This window comes from Acyrthosiphon pisum, chromosome X, assembly GCF_005508785.2.
Source record: "Acyrthosiphon pisum isolate AL4f chromosome X, pea_aphid_22Mar2018_4r6ur, whole genome shotgun sequence".
In the NCBI taxonomy this organism is placed as follows: domain Eukaryota; kingdom Metazoa; phylum Arthropoda; class Insecta; order Hemiptera; family Aphididae; genus Acyrthosiphon; species Acyrthosiphon pisum.
The window spans coordinates 119,001,775-119,011,629 of NC_042493.1; positions in this window are offsets into that span (position 1 = coordinate 119,001,775).

A 9,855-nucleotide genomic window follows, 5' to 3' on the forward strand; every position below is an offset into this window, starting at 1 on the left:
GTAAATTTGAATGTTACATCCATAGTAAATAGTAATAGTATAAATTGTGTTAAGACAAGTATTATTAACAATGATTTACCACCAAAATTATCATTATCCATAAAAGATCCTATGATGCCTGAATGTTTGTTAAATACATTAAATTTTGAAACAGTCCAATCAAACAACTTTAATTTGTGTGTTGATGATATTAATGATCCAGCAATAACCAATAATCATGACTCTATGGGCTCTATGTTAGAAGTTGTTGAACAGAAAAATTTATGTATAACAGAAAAATTGCGTTTATTAATTGTGAAACATAAAGTTTCACATAATTTTTGTAACAGCTTGCTTCAGTTATTGAAAAGTGAAGGTTTGGATGTTCCAAAAGATATTAGGACTCTGATGAAAACTCCTAAACTTCATGATATTGTTGATATTTCTGGTGGTTCCTATATACATTTAGGTCTAAGAAATATGCTACTACCTATTTTAATCAAAAATAATGCACAAATACATATTAAATCCCATGTATTAGAGATAGGTTTCAACATAGATGGACTTCCTGTATCTAAAAGCTCTAAAAGTCAAATTTGGCCAGTATTAATATCAATTTTAAATTTTAAAGAGCTAAAAGAAAATGTTATACCTATAGGCATTTTCCACGGATTTCAAAAACCCCTTTCTATTGAAGAGTTCTTAAATCCATTAATTATAGATTTATTGGAGGTGTTAGATAATGGGCTGACTGTAAATGGGTTGTTTTTTACTGTAAATATTTCAAATGTTTCATGTGATTCCCCAGCGAAAGCGTTTTTACTAAATGTAAAAAGCCATAATGCATATTTTGGCTGTACATTATGTATAGAGGAAGGTACATATTTGGAACATCGTATGACTTACCCTGGTTTAGATGCACCATTAAGGACTGATGAGTCTTTCAGAAGTAAAAAAGATGAGGATTACCATAAAGGTAATAGTCCTTTAGTTTGTTTACCAATTAATATCACTAATACTGTTGTGTTAGATTACATGCATAATGTATGCCTAGGTGTAGTTAAAAAATTAATTGAATTTTGGGTTAAAGGTAATAAGCAAGTAAGATTAGAAAAAGATAAAAAAGATAAAATAAATAATCAGTTGAAAAATGTACGACCTTATGTACCTTCTGAGATTAGTCGTTTACCTAGGACGCTGGATGAAATTGAGCATTATAAAGCCACAGAACTTCGAACTTTTTTATTATATACCGGTCAAATTGTTTTAAAGGGTAACTTAAAAAAGAAGTTTTACTATCATTTCCTTTTGTTGGTTTATGCAATTAGAATTTTAATTTGTTCTGAAACCTGTTCTAAATATAATGAATTATCAACTCAGTTTCTAAAGAAATTTGTTAATGATTATTCCACATTATATGGTTCTCATTTTATATCTTATAATGTACATAGCTTAATTCACTTACCATTTTATGTTCTTCTTCATGGTCCATTAGACAATTTTAGTTGTTTTCGTTATGAAAATTATTTACAAGAAATAAAAAAATCTATTAAGTCAGTCAAATATCCTTTGCAAGAAATCTTCAATAGAATAGTAGAAAAACAAAAAATCTATGATACACTTCCTGCTCAATTACATAAACAATATCCTATCTTAAGCAATGAAATAATACACCGTAATCCTTCACCTCTATTTAAAATAAATGATAAACTTTTTGAAAAAATTACTTTAGAACTAACAAATACAATTATAAATGTTCTTAAAGAAAAAGATAGATACATAATGCTTACTAATAACACTCTTGTTATGGTTCACCATATTGTTCAACCAAAAAATAAATCTCCTAATTTAATTGTAAAACAGTTCCTCAGCTGTTCTGAATTTACTAATACACCAGAATCTTCTTTCAAAATCGGGGTATACATGGTTGAAACTACTAAAATGTCTGAATTATATTGTATTGATTTAAAAGATATAAAATACAAATGTTTTTTTATTAGACTCTCCGACAATTTGGCTTTGATATCATCACTTTGTCATTCAGAGTCTCAATAGCTTGTACCTTCAGGCTAAAATTAACACATTATTAAATCATTCGAACAAAATATGTTATTCTGTTTATATTATATTATCATTAATGTTTTTTGTAAAGCAAATTTTTAACTGTTTACCTACTATTTTATAATAAATTAATATAGTATACTATATGTATATTATGACGTTATTATATGTATACATTTTTTTTATATTAAGATTGATTGTTTTTTTGTATTTATGTATAATTTTTATTATTCAATCGTTTTATACTAATCTGATATAATATAAGTTTGCAAATTAACAGATTTAAATCATTCAAACAAATTATATTTTTCTGTTTATATAATATTATCATTAATGTTATTTTGTAAAGTACATTTTTACCTGTATACCTATTATTTTATAATATTTTAATATAGTATACTATATATGTTATTATATATGTATACATTTTTTTATACTAAGATTGATTGTTTTTTTATATTTATGTATAATTTTTATTATTCAATCATTTTATACTAATCTGATATAATATAAGTTTGCAAATTAACAGATTTAAATCATTCAAACAAATTATATTATTCTGTTTATATTGTATTATCATTAATGTTATTTTGCTAAGTACATTTTTAACTGTATATCTATTCAAATAAACAAATTGGTATTACTAAATTATTATGTTGTTTTTGAAAATTATAAATATTTAGTTAGGTAGTAAATATTGATCCATAGATATTTATTATTTATGCATAGGTAATACAGGTATTATATTATAAATAATCCATAATGTATTAAATAATATTATCAGCATTATATGTTTTAAATTAAACAACTATACAACAATAGGTTCTAACAGCACAGTGATGTTTTAATGACATCACATTGGGACATCTATGAAACATCGGTGATGTTTCATAGACCTTCTATTTTAACGTAGTAGGAACATCGTGTTTGATTGTTGTAGAGATGTTACAAAGTGATGTTCAGTATATGTCTTATTTGTGACATCATTGCGGTACAAATACGGTCCCAGGGATGTTTTAAATACACTTATCGAACGCAATTTGTGATGTTCCATGTTTCATCGCATCGGCCCAGAAACGTTTGTGGCACAAATTATTGCACAGTGGGCGGTGCCGGAACCGCTTCAGCGTTATATTGACATATTGTTTAAGGTCTAATCTTATACACTATTACAGTGTAATTACAATGGAAAATATTATTATATTATAATTAATTAATATATTTTATAAATAAATTTATTAAATGATAAATAAATTGAACGTTTTAAAAATCAATCAAGTTCATTAAAAATATAAACGTAGTTCACTTTCACGTTCTATTTGAAAAAAACGAGTGACGTTCAGTATATTATATGAACGTGAATACGTTCATGAACGACGTTCTTTCCAAACACTGATATCTTTTTATATATTTATATTATCTAATAATTAAGTAATGATAATTTAGCAGGGGCGGACTGGGTAGGAGACAGGCCAGTCAGCGGTTTTAAAACTTCGGGCCATGTTTTATGGGAAATTAATACACATAATAAAGTCAATTTTATTTTATCGAATTACTATTCAATTATGTTTGCTTATCAGTTACCACAGTAATTGTTGATTATTTATTAGTTATTACTTTACATAAATATGATAATATTGAAAGACTGGGTACAAATGTTTGTGATTTTACTATACCACGGCTTCGCCCACGAACAAACTACAAATTATCCGCAACTTCAATAGATAATCGCGTATAAATTCAAAATTTAATTTTTGTAGATTTTTGTCGTGGGCAATAGCTTTTAATTTTTGTCCATCAGTTTCTTTTTTTTTTTGCCCATCCAGAACTTCGTGTTAATTTCGCAAGGTATTTATTACCACCATCATCACCACTATTTTTAATATCGTCAATTTTAAATTGAAGATATGTGACTAATCTAAATCCCAAACAGTATTGATTTAATATATGTTTATATACAAAATTAAAACAATTAATTTAACCCATCATTGTACTAATACTAAAATAAGTTATTGATGGTAATATAAAAGACTAGACTAAAAGGCCATTTCCGCTAAAAATCATATTTTTGATACAATGATATATCATTGAATTCAAATTGAACACAATATACATTATAGCAGTGTTTGGAACGTTCAATAAAACAGTGAACGCGTTCTTTCAAACACTGCATAATAATATTTATAGTGACCCACTTGACATTTTATATACAGTAGAACGGTACCCACTTGCGACTAGCCCGCATTTTAATATATAATTGGTAATAAAATATTATAATTTACAAATTTTAAATTCTATATTAAGATAAATTCTGTTTTTAAATTGTTTGATATTATTTTACAAAATCCAATAATCGTGACTAAAGTCTAAGGAAATTAAGCAAAGAAAATATTTAACATGAACTAGGTAATATGAAGAACAAACGATATCCTCAAGTAATCCAGTTATTAAAAATATTAGGTTTCATTACGTGACAATAATTGTGTCGTATATACCTGTTAAAATAACCACTGACATTGCCAAACTATAACGACAATTCAAATAAACTACTAACTGTTATAATACAGTCTACAAGCTATTAAAATGAAATATTTCTTACCTGGTAGTTTATAAACGATGTCGTTGTTCTGACTATTGGTTGGTAAATAAACGCCGTTCAAAACTGTTGCCTCGTTTTCAATTTGAACTAAATAACATTTTATATTTGTATTTAAAATAAAAATAAACAATGGGTAATGGGTTTGATCTCACGATATAATATTATTATGTTCTTCTGTCATCAAATTTATGTATATTATGCAGAGTGCTGCGTGACACGGGAATAGCCGTAACCCGTAAGCCCGTATAGACTATAGTGATTTAATCGGAACGATACGAAAATAGAATAAGCCAATACCAAAAATAAATTGATGTGAATTAATTTTCGGCAGAAACAATGTGTATTATCCAGCGTTTAGAATTATACGTCATATTATTATTATTATTATTTAAGATGCATTTTTGTCTGATTTTCTATTTTATTTTTATAAATAATGCAGGGCAAAATTATATACTACGTCTCAAAGGCCAGTCCGCGATCGCTGAACAGCGGACCGGGCAAGTCTTCCCCTGTAATTTAGTACCATAAAATAGGGTGAATAGAAACGAAAACAAATGTAAAATTGTGTAACTTTGATGTCCACTCTACGTGGCATGTACTATCAATAGGTATATTTATTTTCCAGATGGGACCGGACAGCAGCCACACCGGACGCTGTCGGGCGGAGATGGACTCACCGGCTCCTGCCAGACATCGGACGGTGGCTCGCGAAGCCAGAAATGAGCCTCACCTACCACCTGACTCAGGCACTCTCCGCCCACGGGTGTTTCCGGAGCTACCTACACAGGTTCAACCGGGCCGAGGACAGCTACTGTCCTTACTGCATGGACCCCAACGACACGGCGGAACACACTCTGTTCGCGTGTCCGAGGTGGATAGACGACCGCTCCCGAATGGTCGAGATCCTCCGGAGATCCCCTAACGCGGAAGACGTCGAGGAACTGCTGTGCGGTCCCCGAATAGACGCACTACCCGACGACCAACCATCCCGGTCCAGGCTTCTCGCCCAGGCAGCGACGAACAGGCTGGAGCTCATCTCAATGATTGAGTCTATCCTAAGCACAAAAGAAGAAGACGAGCGAGAAGAACAGGGGAACGGATAACCGACCAACCTGTACCCAAGATGAAGAACGGTCCGATCTTTCCCCCTATTCGCTCAACCGCGAAACGTCGGAGGTTAGGTTGGGAACCGCACCGCTGACACAGCGGACGATGAAGAACGGACCGAGACACTCTTCGCAGTCGCAACAGCGACACGTCGGAAACCCACCATGTATAAAGAGGGGGTAAGTCGGGGTATTGTCCCGTCTACCCCCCTCACGTATGTATAAAATGTTGATTTTCAATAAACGATGGCGGCGTCGCGGAAGTATTGCGAAAGCTGTCCCCGCGACGCCGTCGGTTGAAACAGAAAAAAAAAAAAAAAAAAGGTATATTTCTTTTATATTATTAATCGTCAACTAATAGGTACAAAATTATATTTGTCTTCTGTGGCGTACGAACACTATACTTTTGACACCCAACGGTTTTGCCGAAATCGGACCTTTTGCACCCGATATTTTTAGAACACGGACAATTGACACCGAGCGATTACGATTAATGTATTATTAAATTGTTTATTAATGTAAATTAATTAACAATACGCAAGTTATGTGCTTCAAAAAAGACCATCTATGTTTGCTCCATATATGTGGAATGTCCACAATGCCACAAAGTTAAGTTATAGTAGGACTAATAATGTATCAGAAGGTTGGAACAATAAGTTCCAACATTTAATTAGATTTAAACATCCACATATATATATATATTTATTGAAGCTTTACAGATGATGAACTCCTCAATGGAGATTTTAAAACTAAAGTTCTTTAAAAAACTTATCCTACGTAATTAAACATTAAATTTGAATATTATCTTAAAATTAATGTTTACAAAATCGTTTATCTTTTCATTTTATTAGAATAAACTTTTCAATTATATTATTATATTATACGATTATACGCTGATTATTCAGTATTTATAAATGTTATATTCAGTGTCAATTGTCCTATCAGCGGGTATCAATTGTCCTATTATTGGGTGTCAAATGTCCTAGATTCCAAAGCTACATAGCCGCATAGGTATCATAATTGTTTTTACTCTTTATAGTGTTCAATAAAACACTATTGAACATTTTGCTATTTATAGTGTTTAGTTATTCATCATTTTTAAAAAAAATACTTAAGAGTGAAAATATTTGAAATTTCCTATAATATAAACTTTAAAGTTTTTCCTTTTTTATTTGTGAAGAACCTCAATATAATATAACTCAATAGTAATTTATCATGTAAATAAAACTGCAATTTATATTATAGTCATAACTCATAATTAATATACATAAATAATAATTGAATAACAAAAGGTAAAGTTAAATTATTAATAATCTAAAAATGTTACGTTCGGATGCAAAGCTTTGGTTTTTATCAGCATTTTCATTCAAATACTATAGAAAAATATAAAACATGTGGTCTTACAGAAACGTAACAGTATGAATATTAGGAAGAATTCAATTTAAAAACGACAAAACAATTTTCAGGAAATTAGGAAAATTAATTTGTGAATACAACACAATATGGTGGAATTCAAAATTCTAATATCTATAATATAGGATAGGTAGGCCACTAAAACGTAGTAACAAATTATGTGATATGTATACATTTTTTTCTACATCAAATAGCACAAACTGTCCGCCATAATATACATTTTATTACCTACTATTTGAAATAGTAAAAACTGTCCGCAGTTTTAATTTTAACGGCATACTTCTTTGCAACGGATTAACCGACCTCGACCAAACTTGGCACGGTGATAGTGTGGACATCGCTGAGTGCCAACAAGTGGTTTTGATAGATCTCCTACCTACCGTCGATGAATAATCACCGGAAAACTAAATTTTGATACTTTAATTTTGTTTCCGTAGAAACATAGATCCATCATAAATCAATAAATAAATAAATAAATAAATAAATAAATCAATAAATACTAAAAACAATGTTGTTCTTCCGTGGTTATAATTTGTTATTTTGGTTTGTCAATTGTAATATTTAAGAAAAATGTACTAAATATAAATGTTTGAGAGTTATATTTGAGAGTAAAAACGCTTCCTCGAACCAAAGCATGTCCCAACAATAGTGTCATCTTAATTTGTACCTTTTCAGTTATCAGAATCTATCAAATCCATGTCACTCAAAAAACAAGTTCAATAAGCTTCGGTGTGTTTAACTCGCTATTAATTTAAATATAAATTTAACTAAATATTCATGCCCACTATCAAAACATTACGGTATGATAATATAATATAATAGTTGACACAAATAAACTAATAGACATGGTGATAATCATACAAAAAAACTAACAGAGACACAAATAAAAATAAATTACGTACAAATGAATATTATAAAATAATTGAGCTCTGCGTTTTAAAAATAATAATGTATACGCATTAAATACTTGGCGAGATAAAACAAAAAAATATATGAGCTACTTTTATAACACCGACTTTCTGTAATCCTATAAAAAATTTTAATTATTATTTACATTTTACTTGCCGCCTTAATTGTGCTGGTATAAAGTTGATATGGTGTATTAATATTTACATAATATTTTATCAAAATAAATGATTTTACAGGAAAAAATCAGCCCTCAGGACTTATACAGTAGTAGAATTTTGATAGCAATTTTTTTTTTTTTATGTGAAATAATAAGAATTGCTACGGGCCGCATCGAACTCCATTTTATATTTTATTTCAAACAATGGTAGGTATAAAATTAAACTCTGTAGTGTGTAGTGTGTACTACCTATATAATATAATATTATATTACATGGAATTCCGAGTGATCACAATTTTTGGCCACCACTATACATATAATAAATAATATATTATTTATTTTATTATTATTATTATTTCGGTTTTCCGAAATGGTTTCATCGAGAACTATAAACGACTGTAGATAGAGAATTTAGGATCATCGAGCTGATATGTTTTTATATTAGGTATATATTATTATGTATTTATATATAATATACTTGATACCTATTATAAGGATAATGGTAGCCCTGCGCCGTATACAGGCCTAGACGGTATACATTTTATAAGACGGCGTGAATTGTCATTGATCATTATACAATATTATATTGCCACTGCCGCCGCCGCCGACCGATGTCTGTCGAATAATTGGGTACCGGAATTTCAAGAACGGCGACAATAATCCAAAGTATTTACAGTTAACAAGATAAGTGACATGGGTCTAAAGGCACATATATAAAATATTAGCTTTCCCGTCGATCGGATATCGCTTACAACACAATATATTTTTGTGTCCTGCTACAGGACCTATGCACAATAGTAACACGAGCATTATAAAAATATAAACTGCTGCACGCACATTTTTTTTTCTCGTATCTTTAAAATATTATTATGTGTTTTGGTAGATCGAAGTCCCATACAAAAAAAACTTCACCACCTAGGAACGAATAACAGATAATAATATAACGAAATATATTTGTGTTATCTATCATATAGTGGTGGTAGGGGTGATCACGGATGAGAGAGTGATATAGAATATAGTCAGTCAGTGTATAGCTGGACAGCGCGTCGCAAGCGTTGTACAGCTATTATTTTTCATTATATATTTAATAATATTATATTGCTGTGTATTTATTGTTACCATTCCAATCTCTAATTAATATATTAGTTAACAGTTCAGAAGTGTGATTCGTACACATCCCCCACAGGACGTTGTGCGTGAGTATTTGTGTTCTGCACTTGTGTTGTGAATAATTAAGTCGGTGTGCTTTAGCCGTTAGCCGTGGTACATAACCAAAAAAAATTGTAAATCGTTTTATCAAGTGCGTGTACGATAAACGTGGTCGTCGGTTGGTACCAGTTGGTGTTATCACTCTGGTTTGAGATAGTGATAAGCAAGAACAAAATATACATGATAAGCGATAAGATCGCAAAAAAAAAAAAAATAATAAACATTTCGTTTGAAATATTATAGCGTGTTTGAATATTTTTTTTTCTCGTGTTTGACGTATTCGTTTACAAAAAAAGAATTAAGGATACCGTTCTATTCAATCGAACAAGATGAGTCCGCCGATTAAGCAACAGTTATCGGTCGACGTTAATGAACTAGTAAAAACTATGCTCGAACAAAACCGATTACGTGAAGAACAAATG